The sequence below is a fragment of the Dermacentor andersoni genome, chromosome 6 (assembly GCF_023375885.2).
Source record: "Dermacentor andersoni chromosome 6, qqDerAnde1_hic_scaffold, whole genome shotgun sequence".
Classification (NCBI taxonomy): domain Eukaryota; kingdom Metazoa; phylum Arthropoda; class Arachnida; order Ixodida; family Ixodidae; genus Dermacentor; species Dermacentor andersoni.
In genome coordinates, this window is record NC_092819.1 from 81,321,802 (window position 1) to 81,337,619 (window position 15,818).

The 15,818-nt window shown below is 43.5% G+C and overlaps 1 protein-coding gene across 1 annotated transcript in view; it reads left to right on the forward strand.

Annotated features, from left to right (window-relative positions):
- Positions 1 to 1,970: 1,970 nt before the first annotated feature.
- The window catches only part of CCHa1-R (CCHamide-1 receptor), a 370,972-nt gene continuing 357,124 nt past the window's right edge, over positions 1,971 to 15,818 (forward strand). Inside the window, exon 1 of the mRNA XM_050171204.3 lies at positions 1,971 to 2,657. The gene's annotated coding sequence lies outside the window, so the exon portion shown is untranslated. The remainder of the gene's footprint in view (positions 2,658 to 15,818) is intronic.

The following is a 15,818-nucleotide window of genomic DNA, read 5'->3' on the forward strand; positions in this document are numbered from 1 at the left end:
TTCCTTTCCGTGCGCCACCGCCAAAGATGCTGACGCACTGTGAAGCCGACTCGTAGAGCCGTGGCCACTAGCTTCGCCACGGTCCGCGCGCACGGTTCTTTCGCACGAACCGCGATTGAAGAGCGCTGCAATGCGATAACGAACCAGCGCAGTCACGTGGTTTCATTTCATATTTCGCGGGCTTTCTTGAAACGCCAAAAAACATCGCCCAGAGGCATGTACGTTGCCACAAAAAATTGGAGCGGTCGTTGGACACCCCTCTACGACACGTATAAACGCATACATCTGGCCCCAAAGTGAATAATAAACATTCTGCATAATTGATCTTAGTTAATTAACTAATAAAGCGGAATATAAATATACTCTCAGGAGAAGCACATGACGGCAAGCCATATGCCGTTGGGTTCATTAAGCTGCGGCTAACGACTTTTTTTACATCCTTGGCGCCAGTTACGTGAAACACCCTGTATAGTGCTGCGCCTCCATGGCTGCTGGAGGGACTATTGGAGTATTCAGCAACAAAATTAGAAAAGCAGGAAAGCTGTTTATCGTGGTTACTCAAGCAAGTTTCAGATACTCTAATGACTCAAAATGGGAAGGTGAATGTAGAGAAGAGATTACAAATTTTGTCGAACTGTTTGCAGAGATTGCGTGCATAGAGATGGAGAGCAGATCATTGATGATTTGAAAAAAAAAAGGTTGCTGGTTAGCTGTGAGATGTAAGATTTGCCGAGAGGTGAGGCCCGGCGCAAGGGTGGGTTATAGTTTTCACTGAAAGGTCGGATTGACTTATGATGCCAAAGAAGCGACTCTCGGTTGTTTTCCAGTTGACAGTTGTCTGTCCGCAGAAATCTCAAGTTTTTCTTTTCCTTAACTTTCACATAACCTACCATTCTTCAAATTTAGGAAGCTAATGAAAAATGACACTGCCACGGAACACCAATACAGACGCAAGCGTACCGCACAGTGGGGCGAGTAGAATCTGTTTCTTCGGAATTCTAGTTCTTTAGCTGAAATATTAGCTATATGGCAATACAGGTGAAGTTAAGCGCCTTTTGCACGCTCGCACAGCCGCCAGAGGTGCGAGTTGTTTATGTTGGAAATATCTTACGACCATTTAGGGTAATCAGAGTTTATATACTGGTTAAAGTGGCGTTCTATCACAACTGAATCACCTTGCAAGTGCGACTGCTTTACCTGGCGACGTAAGCTTTCCCGTCACTTATTATTAGTTATTAGTGATTCGTTATTATTAGTTGCTGAGTATGTTTCGTATAGCTAGCTGTCCTCTAATTTGCCATCGCAATCGATACTTCGCCTTTCGGGTTACACTGTGATCTTTAATTTTTTTTGGTTGCGTAATGACTCGGCTCAGAAAAGAAACTTTAATGAGATCTCCACCAGTGTAAAATCCTTTGTAGAGTAGCGCGGCCTTCCGAGGATAAAATGTCATATCCCGACCAAGGAATCCAGCGCTTGCATTACATAAGCACCATCTAAAGCCGCTCGAGATTAAAATTGAAAAAGATATGCGCTAAAGTAACGTCCCATAAAAGAGCGACAAGTGTAAGAACTTGGCGGACACCAGATGCGGAATATATAGAACTTTTTTACCTCCCCGTCTGCTCTGCTTTTCCTTCGAGGATCACACACTCATCGTTTCGGAACGGCAGGATTCGGGAAGCTCTACCCACTCGCGGGATGTGCGGAGAAAGTAAGGGCGAGACGGTGGGAAGGGCGAAATCCAGAGCAGTGAGAAAGGGAGCCTAGCTCGCGCGCACCGCGTCCAATCTCCGAATAGGAAACTGCTCCGGTGCCGGTGACGATTTACGCGCCGGCGCCCGGTAGCGCGGCCTGAAGTGCGTGCGGTCGCTCGCGATCCCTCTCCCCCGAAGCGCGCGCACGCTCTCTCCACTTCGCTCCGCCGTGCCGCGGGGCCGCCAACTGGTCGCGCATTCGTCGCTCGTGCTCCGAACCGGCCGGTTGTACGCGCCTGACGCTCACTCGGTGACGTTCGGCCTCGGGACTCGGCACCCCAAAGTGTGGGGGGCTCTGGTACATAATGTGTGCTCGCTTCACTCCTTGAATCTTCGTCTCGTTGGAAGCACTTGCCACGTTGTCTGCGCAAATTTTTGTTCTGTGCCCTTCCGCCTCCCAACCCCCCCAAAAAAGTTTCGCACCGATTTATCCGTGACGCAGCGACGCGCACCCGTTGTTCCGACTCCGCGATTGCGGCCTTCCAAGTTCGGGCGCGCACGCACGGACGGCGCAAAGGCACAGATGCACGGGTTCGTCTCTGAGTCGTGTCCCGGATAACAGACTTGTTGGTGGCCGACTCATTTGTCCCGGCCGACGCTGACGACTCTTGACACCGATGCATCTGCGTCAGATACTTGCTCCCGGAGCACCAACATCTGTTGTGAATACTTGCCGTGCTTGTGGGATCCTTTGTGCCACTTAACCTGCCTGGGAAGAACACAAGCTACCGGATTCCCGGATCGTCCCCCAGGGAAACGGAAGAGCAGGAAGCGGCCCGACTCTCGTCTTGCGTTCACTTAGAGCGTCGATACGGAACAGTGCTCGCGGAACTTGCCAACCTCCGCCGCCTCTGGAGTCAGTCTACATCGCTCGTCATTCCTTCGTCGGGAACTTCTAAGGTGAGTGAAAAAGCTGGGGAAGCTTTCCTTTTTCTTTTTTTCACATATCCGTCCCAAGACACTCTTCTCTGATCACCAGCTTGCATTTTTGCTTTCGTCATGAACTACGAAATCATAAATATGATTTTTTTTTATGGCATCAGTAGCTGGGATTAAGCCTGGAGAGATAAAAATTGATTTAGGAATGCACACCATAGTGACATCGTTTGAACACCATCCTATCAAGGTATCCGTAAGGGTTCTTTTTTTTTTTATGGCTGGGATTGTCACTGACGGCTAGGTTCCTATCGACCGATGGTACGGGTGATACGGTCAAGTGATAAGTTATGGTGCGGAGAGCGTTACTCGGTAATCTCGAGTATAGTCGGTAAACAAGTGGAAGACCTTGGCTGAAAATATTCCTTTCATTTTTCATGGTAATGTGCCGGCCACTGGTTCCGTGAGAAATTATGAAAATCGATGATAAATCGTCTACTTTGAAGTTGAAGTTGAAAGTTTAATCATATGAAAAAACATAGGTACATAGGTACAGACGAGGGTCCCAAAGTAATGATACTGAAAACGGGACCCTCGGTTAGTAACTACAACAGAATTGTGACATAGTTGGCAGCATAATAGTGGATAGCATAATAATATATTGGTTGCAAGAAAATCAAATGATAACGAAAAGAAAAAAGCCAGAACAATCTGCGCAAAATCTGCGCCGACGGAGGTTTTGCAAACACTCTGAAGCTTGAGTTATAGTGCACTTCCTTGCAACTAGCCGAAACTCTACAACTTGTGCATTTCAATCGAGTGCTCCAAACGCCTGCGTCTCCACGGTGTCCCATTTACCGCTGAATGGGGCCACACGTACTTCTTCGATAAAATCGGCGTGTATTCACTTTCGCCTTCATTTGATTTTAGTTTCGGTTGCTTGTTTGTCGTTTATCATTAAAGTTTCCTTTCACATTTTTTTTTTTTTTGTGCGCGCATGTTTCTGAAGCGGCGTAGCGCTCTGAAAACAGCTCAGACCCATGTTTTCGAGCAAGACGCCTCGTGTTGCAGACCTTCACCGGGTGCGTTCCCGCGCGACCAGCAGAGTTGCCTGCTACAAGGACGGCCAAAGCGTGTGCAGTGTGTGATAGGTGATTCCACCGCGGCCTTGCGTCTAGTTTATATCTTTAATTCTTTCTGATAAGCTAACAATCGCCGACGCTTCTTGGGTGTCGCGCGCGCCGGCATGGCCGCAGCACACATTCGAGGATCACGCTGACACAATTTTTTTTTTTCTAGTGCAAAAAAGTTATCACGCGCGCGTAAGACGATGACGCTTAGCAAGTGGGAATGTTGGTTATGCGTCGCGTTTTTCAATTCCATGATGGAGTTGTCTCGAAATGACGTACCTGGCGTCATCGACCGTACCGAGTACCGAGAGGCCGGGACGCAGAGTGGAATTTGCTAACATCGGGGGACCGTACGTTGAGGCATCGCTGTGCTGCTTAATAAAAAAAATAACGCTTTTGGTCACGCATGTGTGTGGCAACCACGCCAATGACACGAGTGGAGTGGGGCAGTTTATCGTGACGTCATGATGCGTTTACCTCGTGGGTAGGTACCAAACGACTTTGTAGACACAATTGAGTTAATCATTTGTAAGGCGATCTGACGCTTGCTCGTATCTTTTTATAAGGCCCAGAAGATATTTCCCGAAAGGTGACAATGCAATAATGTCATGTCAATATTTCCTTAACGATGTCAGCTTCCTCACTAAAGTTACAATTTCTGCTACAGGAGGATTTCCGGAGATTCGGCATGGCCTTCTTAATAAATGGAAAAAAAATGTGAACATTAAAATAGGCTTAAAATGCAGAGGTAGTGTCACGCAGAAAGCGCGAAAAAGAAATATGCTGTATCTGTTGAATCCAGCTTGACAGAAAATTGGAGCATTTCCTTGGAAATATGTGGGGCTGTATATTTATTGGAGTATGTGCTAAAGCTTTCTCTGCGTGAACACGGTGCCATGCAGCAAACCTGCGGCTGAGAGTAACCACACTGCCTTACATGTCGTTCATTTGTACTTGTAGAGAGAGCTGTGCTGTTTGATGATGAGAGATTGTATTTTCAGTGAACGCAAAATTATAGGAGAAAACAAACGTGAAAGTGTTTAGAAGGGAAGCACAGAAACTACTAGTGAGGAATCTTCAGCACTGCTCGTCAGAAAGGAAGCGCAAGTGTATGAATGGTACACAGACTCGCACCTGTCATCCCTACTTTGTGTAACCTTTTTACATTTCTGCCAGCAGTGTTTTGTCGAACACCAAATGTAGAAAAACGAAAAAACCCGTCGTCGTTGCTTAGTGGCTATGATGTTGGGCTGCTAAGCACGAGGTCGTGGGGTAGAATCCCGGCCACGGCGGCCGCATTTCGATGGGGGCAAAATGCGAGAACACCCATGTACTTAGATTTAGGTGCATGTTAAAGAACCCCAGGTGGTCCAAATTTCCGAAGGCTCACACTACGGCGTGCCTCATAATCAGAAAGTGCTTTGAGCACGTAAAACCCCATAATTTAATTTTAATGAAGAAAAAACTAAGCTTTGATAGCATGAGACGTAGGGCTGTCCTCATATCGAACTTGCACTTGAAACTGTGCCAACAAATACATCAACGTACCGCAAAAATATCTCAATAACTGTTCTATTTGACATATGCTCTTGAGACTGATCGTACACCATAGTGGCCATTCGATTGAATACCTTTCAAAAGAGAAAGATAGTTAATACGGAAACAACTACACAAAATATTCATGCAAATAAAAGTCAGAGGACTGAGGGTCGATACGGAAATGGTATAGTGACATTCGTGCTGCCAGCATTCGACTAAATTGGCACTAATTTTGTTGTGTTGTTGACTAATTTACACTGATTTGTGTTAAGAACTCTACGAAATGACTTGAAAACCTAGGATGCAGCGTCAACATGGCAACTTGCCACACGATATGACATCTTCGTGTCCCCGCTTATGCAACCAAGATCACTATTTCGGATATCAAACATAAAGAGATGGTAGCATTGTCGACCTGCACCGACGATCTGCTTCTGAAATCTAACCGTAATATTGAAGCAAAAAGATTTTTTTTCACGTCCTTAGCGGTACCTTCAGCAATTGATGCCGACTTGCAAAACTATTACGGCATTCGTCTGCCAACGTGTCTCAGTATAATAGTTCAGCCGGCACTGCATGTATAACATATATTCGTATACCTTGCGCCTTCCTTGTGCAATCCCGTTTCTTAGAGCGAATTTGTGCCAGCCGTATACATTAGCCTGTCCATGCCTAGCGGTTCCCTTTGCTCAATCTTGTCTCTTCTTATCGCACCTCACTCAAAACTAATCGAGCCTGCAGTGATAGCATATAGGTGGAGCGCCGTTTGAGCCACCGACGAAACGCGGAATGGAAAGCAATGGAAATGTAATCGTTACATTGACTCAGGCCTGCTCACTGCATGACCTCTCGGTGACGTTTACTGAAATATAATAAAAGGGGGTGAGAGCGAGTTTGCAGCGTCTGTTGCTCTACACCTGTCTTTCCTCAGCCAACATTTATTTACCTTTACGTTCTGTGGACACAAGCTGCTTAGTGCAGCGATTCCCGTCGTTGGATTTTATACGTGTTTTATGTTCCCCAGCTCGCGACCACCCGATATTTGTGGCAGCGTTGGCAGAGCGTATGTTGCACCGAAGTAGAAGCGCAAGGAAAAACTCGACTGGGATAATGTAACGATTCAGTGCCGATAACGTTCCTTTTCGCGCTCTGTCAGTGCTCCGAGCGGTGTTCCCACCTCAGTATCACCGGGTTCGGCAGCCCCGTAAACGGTGGTTGATAAGAAATTAATTTAACCGAACGAAAGCAATCCTCACATTATACGTGCCCAGAACTCGAAGAGAATTCCTTACATTCTCCCGGCCCTCATTCCTTAATAAGTGTGCGTATGCAACATGGCTTAAGATGACTTGAAATCCCGCATTCAGGTGCATGCAAGGGACGGGCCCAAGCCTCGGTACCTGAATTGAAATATATAACTGCTTCTTACTAGCATGCACCGAGCAATCACTAAAAAAAAAAAAAAAAAGAGGAAGCGCGACTCAAGCCGCAGATTGATCGTTAACTGCATCGGACCTGCCAGATACAGTCACTTCGTTAAAATGGGACTGATGAAAACTTTACTAACGCAAACTACTTCTTGGCCAGTTCTTCGCCGATAACACATAAAGAGCGCATTAATGAATTAAGCAGGAGGCGGAAAGTAATCAAAGTGCAGAGCACAATTACCGAGAAAACGTGCCAGATATTCTTCGGGCGGAAATGAAGTTGTGATGACTTGTTTTCTGTGAAAAATATCTATATATTAATAACCACACTTAAGATAATCCTGTGTGAGCACCGGGCACTCGAACAATCGTGGCCAGAGTCCATAAAACAAATGATATAAATGGGAAGGCCTTTGCTTTTCAGCTAGTCAGTTGCTACCTGTAGCTACTAAGGTGCCTCTTATAACATAGCTTCTGTTGGCTTTGAGCATGCCAAATTGCTTGCCATATGTTTTACGTCCTCCTTCTCCCGTCATCATCACCCATCATGCGCCTCTTTCTTCCCTCTTTCTTTCCCTCATCTCCCTCCCCCAGCGCCGAGTAGCTGGCTAGAGGAATATACCTCATGCCGACCTCTCTGCATTTCCTATCATTAAACTTCTCTCTCTCTCTTTCTCTAAATTCCGAATCAAGGTTTTATGTAAAATCGACTATATAATTTGTAAATAAAGAAGAAATAGAACAATACATATCCCGTTTCAACCTCTTTTTACTCTCCCTGTTATATCAAGCTCACTTTCCCCTCGTTTTTCTTTCTTAGTGTGCAACCTAGCAGATGACAGAATTCAAAATGGCGTGTAAGACATAGTGACTAGCACAAAATACAGTTAATTTTTCAATTGCGCAAGCCGCATCTAGCCGTTATACTAACAGTGCATACAAAAATAAATTGCAGTGCTGCTAAAAACCATACACCCCAGTTAAAACTTCTGTTTGCAAACAATTTTCAAAAAGGAGAAAGGCAGGGCGCGCTTGTCATTAAAAAAGAAACATAAAAATAAAGCATATAGACAGTGGCAGCCTGTGAAGGCAGGTACAAGAAGAAAAGAAAAACAGAGAAAGTGCCCAGTTCACAAAAAAAGAAATGCTGATCTGCATAGAAAAGTTTGTAATATACTGGAAAACGCAGCGAAAAGGACGTCGCTTCTCTAAACACTATTTCTCACTTATGGATCTGAGTGTCCGTGATACTGTACTTCAATTACTGATTTTTGGAATTAGGATACATTTACAGGAAACCCAAGCAGTAAAAGGTTACGTTTTAAAACTAAATATTCAAAATTACACAAGGACCAGTACATTTCGATATGTTGTTTTCCATTTTTTGAATCAGGCGGCACATTTTCATGACATGGGTCTACGTCAAATTGCAACCAAACGGGCACGAGTTACTCGCTCACTGCACTGATTTAGCATTAATTATTCACCTTTATCTAACGCGCTACATCTTCTAATATCTCATTCACTTTCTAGTTCAATCCTGTTATGTTAAGTAACCATGCCAGAAGCTGTGAACCTCGAGTAACATTAGCAAAACTTGATTAATGAATGCAGAGCTAACCATCTGGCTTGCTAATAAAAACATGAAGAGCCTTAGTTATTTCTGGTAGTCCCCCCTCCTCCCTTCCTAAAAAAAGTATGGTTCGGACGTCGAAGTGCTTTGCCAACTCCCGCACGACTTTGCAATAATCACCATGGACGTACAAGCGTTAGATACTGCCGAGCTTTATGGCATGTGGTTGCTCTCTGAGTTCTCATTAATACTACATTATTGCTGCCGTAGAAGACTGTTAACATTGTTGAAATGCTCCTAACTGCTGTATATTTCCCATAGAGAGAAAGAGAGAAAATAAAGAAGAAAATGCATAGATGTTAACAAGATGCACGTCTGGCTTTCTACACTACGCATGGGGGAAAGGGATAATGTGATGTATGGAACGGAAGGAGAGAAAGCACTGAGGGTGTTACTTCGCTCGGAGGCGCACATCAAAATTGAGGTCGCTCGCTGGGGTATGTACGCTTAAAAAACTGCAACATTAAACGTATCAGTTTCTGTGCCTGTGGGGCTTTCCTGCATATTACAAATTTTTCTATGCAGATCAGCATTTCCTTATTTGTCAACTGGGCACTTTCTCTGTTTTTCTTTTCTTCTTGTACCTGCCTTCACAGGTTGCCGCTGTCTATCTGCTTTATTTTTCTGTTTCTTTCTTTTTTAATGACCAGTGCGCCCTGCCTTTCTCCTTTTTTAAATTTCTTTGCAAATAGAGGTTTCTAACTGGGGTGTATGGTTTTTAGCAGCACTGCAATTTATTTTTGTTTGCACTGTTAGTATAACGTCTAGAGCGGCTTGCGCAATTCAAAAATCAACTTTATTTTGTGCTAGTCACTATGTCCTACACGCTATTTTCATTTCTGTTATCTGGTACTTTGCACACTAAGAAAAAATAAACGAGGGGAAAGTGAGCTCGATATAACGGGGAGAGTAAAAACAAGTTGAAACGGGATATGTATTGTTCTGTTTCTTCTTTATTTACAAAATATATAGTCTATTTTACATAAGAACTTGGTTCGCAATTTAGAGAGAGAGAGAGAAGTTTAATGATACGAAATGCAGAGAGGTCGGCCTGAGGTATATTCCTCTAGCCAGCTACTCGGCGCAGGGGGAGGGAGAAGAGGGAAAGACAGAGGGAAGAAACAGGCGCATGATGGGTGACGATGACGAGAGAAGGAGGATGTAAAACATATGGCAAGCAATTTTTCATGCTCAAAGCCTACAGAAGCTATGTTATAAGAGGCATCCTAGTAGCTACAAGTCGCAACTTAGTAGCTGAAACGCAAAGGCCTTCCCATTTATGTCATTTGTTTTATGGACTCTGGCCACGATTGTTCGAGTGCCCCAGTGCTCACACAGGATTATCTTAAGTGTGGTTATTAATACACAGATATTTTCAACAGAAAGCAAAACATCACAACTTCATTTCCGCCAGAAGAATAATTGGCGCGTTTTCTCAGTAATTGTGCTCTGCACTTCAGTTACTTTCTGCCTCTTGCTTAATCTCGGCTGTGGTTTGGATTCTTTTGTCACCGAGAATAATCTCAAATCCAGGTGATCTAAGGTGATGCAGAATGGAAGGCGTTGTTCTTCACCGGTGAAACAGAGATGATCGAGAAACTCCTCATACCCGCACAAAGACACAAAAAAGCAGCAGTGTTAATCGGGACGCAGCCATCTTGGCTACTTGCACTGGGCAAGATGTACAGGAGAGAAAAGATGGAAAAGTGCATTCAGAACGCATTCTTGCAGCGCTGAACTGTGTCCTAGAAGTGGGATGTTCTGAAACGAACTGGAATGATCAGTATCGTCTTACACTTGTTCCCTCCAACTAACTTCAAAAACCGTATCAGGGGCATTTCTGCTTTTTGCTGCTATTGCTATGTGCGAGACTGGTTTCAAGAACTTGCTCTCTGGAAACGTGTCTCAAATAGCCGGCTAAGAATCGTTTGGGGAATTCGAGTGGTGCGTAAGCATTTGATCTTCGGAGGAAATACAGCCGCAAATACGGTGTTGTATCATTTTTTTTCTTGGCCGTAGTTATTGCAGTCACTGCTGTCGGCAATTCAATCAAGGATGAGAACGTAATGGCGAATGCAATGCCCAAGTGCGAGCGGCGGAGTCAGTTGCTTGGCAACGGGGAAGTCTAGGTACAACGTGCCCCACACAGAGGAGTGGAATGGGAATGCAAACGATGACGTGTGAGATCAGGTGAATGTTGTTGGGGCGAAGTCATATCGAGGGCAATCTTGCTAAGCTGTGATGATGCATGCTTTCTGGACAAAAGGTGGAAACGCAGTAGGCTCCTTCATATGGCGCTCAAGCAGCCTTGTCGGCTCAATCGCTGCCACATATAACGAAATGGTGCACTAGCCACTGGAGCACGCTTCCTGCACCTGTGACAAAAGGTATGAGTGGCGCCCGCGACGAATAGGTGATAAAATACACAGTAGAGCTGCGTGTATGCGAAAAGGCATAGCCCAGCGATTATTAACTTGCTGTGGACTAACGGAATTTTAATTGCGACGTTAGCTATGTTGGGCCAGAAATGTTGAACATTTTGGCGATTGATGTTTGAGGGGTAATCACTGCTTCGGAGTAGATCTATGTAGGAGGAGACCCGTAGTCGCATAAGTGAAATCGGTGAAAGTAGGTGGCATGCAAGTGATACAGAGTTGATCACTTTACGACGAATGTTGACTGGGGGATAAGCTGGATTTTTGTGTGCAGCACCACAGTCGCTCAATACGGCTGATTTCGAAAACTGCGTTTACGGACGCTCCTGCGACGGAAAGTCCGACTTCGGATCACTCCAAGAACTATGAAGCTAACTATTGTCATGCTCAAGAAGTGAAACAGGATAGAAGACAGCCATGGTGAACCTTCAACGCTGAAGAACGACACCCGGAGTCTTTGTTCTGGAAGAGATGACAGATGGTATCATTGCATCAGCGAAATGTGCAGAATATGGCGTGTCCGTGGCAATGTATACAATGGAACCATGGAACGATAATTATAGGAGCTGTAGAAGCACATCGCGGTAGGCTGAGGCAACTTATCTGTACCTGTACCTAGATGCTCTGAAATGCTGTGAGGTTTGACTGGTGTACGTTAACAGCAATATAAGCTATTGTTATAAGAGCCCTCTGTACAAATGTTGCTTGGAATTTACCCATGATCGCCATTTTCACTAGCCACAAATGTAAAAAAAAATATGCGTAACACGAAACTTATTTCATAGCTGAAAACGTGATAACTGCAGAAAAAGTTACCATCAACAATGGCACATAAAAAGAAAATGCTTTCCTGTAATAAATGGGTTGTTGATTTATGCGTCATTTATACGCACCTCAGTTTTCGCTTAAAGGTGACGCCCACCTCATTTTCTGTCAAGATGCTGAGGCCTAGCGTACGGAGATAGCCAAATGTCACCGTTGTTGCCTTCTGTAGGCTTGCGCGACCCTGCGGAAAGACAGGGACAGAAGAATGGGGAAGACAAGGAAGCTGAAGCAGAAGGAAAAGTATGGGTAGTTACTCTGAGAAATGGAGGAGGAGTGGGTTTAAAGTAACTCGGTCACAATCTCCGCCGTCTATCGCAGGGTATGATCACGTGTAGCGCGTCTAACCCCTGCGGGCAAATCGCACCTGAAAGGTGGCAGAAATTTCGAGGCTTTTAATGAGTGGCTGTTTGTGATTATTGATCAGGCTATCCCGAAAAGCTCCAAGTTGTAAGGAACTGCACCTAAAACACTACTTTGTCACATGCGGCATTACGGAATATTATAGAAGGCCGTCTTCTATGAGAACAAATAAGTACCCTTACGTGAAGTGACTTTGGGCCAGCCTAAAAGCAAGCCCTACCAATTCAGATGTCAGAAGTACATCTATAATAAGCTCACCGGAAATTATGTTATCCGCTGTCGCCATTTCTTTAAAGTTTCTTGGATGCTGTGCTTAACTGCGCATAATAAATAGTTATATTCTTTTATTTATTCCTTCAGCTTGTGTGTCTTTATCAGCGCCGTCATTTTGCCATAGCTCTATTATTATCTGTGTGTAGTAAACTGTCTCACTTCTGGTGTGAACCACTTATCCTGAGATTATTCTAATTCATGGCCTCTACGTTCGTCCCAGAATATTACACTAATATATTTCTGACTTTTAGTCGGCTATTTAGGAATTTATTACATCATGTAATTATTTCTTTCGAATCGCTTGACTGTTAAAAGTTGACTCGCTGTGCTTACATAAACGCTCAATACTCACGTTCGCTTTTATCGCAGTCTTTTGTACGTGACGTGATGCTTTAGGCAATCAAGTTTTCATTTTAGTCTCAGCTTTATCACACCTACGGGTTCATACATGGTGTCCCAGCTCATACTAAGCCAACAATTCAAAGAAGAAATTTAAAGAAAAACACTGTGCAAGCTATGCTTTTAGGTCCTACAGTGCTCAGTCCTCTGACGACCGAACCCAGCAGGTCTTATAACTCTATCTTGTGCTGGGTTCCTTGAATATTTTCTTTTCTTTTGAATAGTTTGGCTAACGTTAGCTGGGACACATTGTATGGATGTGATAACCACACAAGTTTCACGCACAAAGCCTTGAGGGCTCCAGTCCACGCACGATGCTCAACAATTGAAACGCTATGCTCGGGCGCCGGCGGTGAGTGTTGGGGGATCGCTAGGGGCTGCGGGGTGTCAATGACTGTCAAAAATGCATCGAAAAGACTCTCGCGTTCATGGTATGCCAGCATGCATCAGATTGGTGTTCCTCCTGCATACCTGGCGCGCAAACTGCTCCCGGCATCTCCTTTGAATCGCTGAGCACTGCACACTCACCCGCAAAATTTACGGGGCACAGGTTTCACGACAAATGCAGATTTCTGCTCTATTAAGGCGTACCGCTTCTAATTTAATTGATCACAGTGTAGTTCGCAAGAACTGCTACGCATAAAAGCTTTTAATTAGAGGCTAAGTGGACAGGCTTCGCGGAAATTTGGCTTTTTCGCGAATCCCACGTCTCATAAACTTTTGCGGCAACATGGATTACCGCGGCAAGTATATGCACTTCACTGCGGTATCTAGAAGGACTCTATACGTTGCTTATCTGGATTAGGCTGGCTTCTCAACATTTGTTCGCTCACAGTCACGCGTATGATACCATTGTCCGATTATCAAAATAGCTTTAGTGTAGCGAGATTAGCGAGCAGCTACATTTTACCACTCGGTTTCTATATAAATGTGTGTTGTTTCGTCATAAGCGTTTATGACATAGTCCACTGCTTATCTGCCCATCTGTGCGAGACCCACAATAAGCTCCTCTTGGAATGAGATGAAGCGCGTTCTCGACCATCTACGTGATTTTTTAACTGTTTACTAAAACTGTCTAGGAAACTCTTTGTTCAAGCTCGAACAGGACTACAGTAATTTATATTATTTATTTATTTATCATTGTTTCAGATGCACTGAAAGTCTTGGATGTCAAGGCTAAAAGGCAGAACATTGTCTTCCTGACTGAGGCCCTATTCTCTATACGTTGCTCAACAGTGAGGTAGCATAGCATACCGCATATCATACATAAATATATCATACATATATATCCATAGCATAGATTACACTTACATAGCATATATTATAAGCATACGCGCATTAAATACATGTGCCATTAAGCCATTTTCTAAGCAGAATTACCGCTTATATCCAACGGAGCATGGCCTGTCTAAGAAAAGATTTCATAAATATATACAAGCACAATATGAAACTTACTTAACAAGAGATAATTACAGATAAAGCACACAAAAGACTAATTGGCACAGATCAATCAGAAAAGGAAAGCAAATGTATTTTCATAGCATTTTTAAAGCAGTTCAGTGATCTTAAGTTTTGCGCAATAGTGATCGTGTTAGGTTAGGTGAGGTTAGCTTAAGCTGGGTTAGGTTAGGTTTGGTTAGGTAGGTTAGGTTAGGTAAAGGTGTATTTATGAAGGATGAGACTTAGAGCGCTAGTTTTGTACCGTAATTGATCGTTGTAAATGGAACACTGAAATGGTCGTGCCTGAAATCATATTGGGTGTTACTTGAGAGGTACTCCTGATAAAAAATGAGTGTTTTTCTCGAGTTAACCTCGTATGTGTATCACGAGCTTAAAATCATATAGTTGATTATTTTTAAAAGGCCATGTTTAAAAAATAAGTGCCGCGTTATCACGCACTCTGATGTTTTCAGTACAGCGAACTGCTTGTTTTTGGGGACATATCAGTCGATCCAAATTTGATTCGCATGTAAGTACCCCATACCAACAGCACCAAGTACGATGGGACTGAATTAACGAATAATACAGACGGTGTTTCATCCAAATAGGAACAAAATACCTAATCCTAAACAATATGCCTATTTATCTACAAAGACTAGTATGAGGTTTCGTTACATGAGGTTTTCATCAAAAAGTACACCTAAAAACTTAAAAGCTGAAGTCCGCTAGATCACACAACTACTGAACTTGAAACGAAAAGCACAGTCATCAGGCTTATCTTTAGGCTTAAAAACCACATATTTAGTTTTATTGAAATTTAACTGTAGCTGGTTGGCTGCTAATCAAACTAAAAGTTGATCTAACCAATTATTGGCTGCAATTTCTAGCACACGTAGGCTGTTACCTGAGAAAAACAAACCTGTGTCATCAGCACACAATACTATATCTGGTGTAGGCGATATGTTTACAATATCGGTTACGTATAGAATAAAGAATAGTGAATTAAGATTGACCCTTGAGGGACTCCAAGTCCGATTTCTTCCTTTTGTGAATAAAACCCATTATAACATGTGTATTGTAGTCTGTCAGTGAAGTAATTCTGAATCAGGTTTAGGGCCATTCCGCAAATCCCATAGTATAACAGTTTATTAAATAGAATGGTATGTTCAAAAGAGTCAAAAGCTTTCCTAATAGCCAGGAACCATACATTATTTGATATAATTTGATTTCTAAATTACGGAGGATTTTTTCTTTGATGTTAACAAGTGCCATTTCTGTAGATCTATGTTCACGGAAGCCAAACTGTTGGTCCACAAGGGCATGCTTTTCTTTTAAGAATTTAGTTAGTCTGCACTTTAGGAGTCGTTCCAGCACTTTTTAGAAAAGCAGAAGTGTGGATATCGGTCGGTAATTTTTTAAGTCAGAGACGGAGCCTCCTTTATGCAATACAATCACTTGGGCGATTTTCATAGAATCGGGAAAGACGCCATTCGCTAAAACACTTTTACAGATATATGGCATAATGGAGCCAAGACAGTATCAGCAACAGCTACGATTGGTTCTTCTTTTATGTCATCTGTCCCTGTTGCAGTATCCTTGTTGGAGGCCTTAAGAACGGAAAATACTTCCATTTCAGTACAAGGTGACAGAAAATGAAATTGGAGCTCCCGTAGTTTACACATTTTTCAGATTCCAATAACGAACTACCAGAGCGGGATGTCCCT